Consider the following 514-nt stretch of genomic DNA (forward strand, 5'->3'; position numbering starts at 1 on the left):
GGGCATCTACTTCGATTGTGACCCTAGCCTCTACAAAGCCTACAACGCCTAGGACTATGCATATCACGCATATCCATTTCATTCAATAAGCGGGTTATTTTGAGACGCCCTTTGGATACTCGCTTTAAGTGCAGATTAAGTATGTGCCTTGGTCTTTGATACACAGTCCATGTTGCTGGGTTCGCTAATGGCTTAAGCCTTGCTCTATACACCTTTTTTATCTCCTCCATCCTATATATGTCATGAACATATTGATGTCAATCAAGTCGTTGGTTTGCACAACACGCAAAGACATGATGACAAGGAATTCGATATGTCTGAAACTCACTACAATCACAATATCGTTGACGGAGATTCACCGTATACTCTATAACGCTAGGCATCTCACACACCTCAAAGACCTCGTTCTGCCTATCAAACAAGTTAACTTGGATGTTTCCCACTGCCTACTGATTTAATTGAAGTTTGTTGATTGCATATTCAGAGAATACATATACTGCATTCTTTCGAGCCT

This window comes from Arachis duranensis, chromosome 10 (genome assembly GCF_000817695.3).
Source record: "Arachis duranensis cultivar V14167 chromosome 10, aradu.V14167.gnm2.J7QH, whole genome shotgun sequence".
NCBI lineage: Eukaryota > Viridiplantae > Streptophyta > Magnoliopsida > Fabales > Fabaceae > Arachis > Arachis duranensis.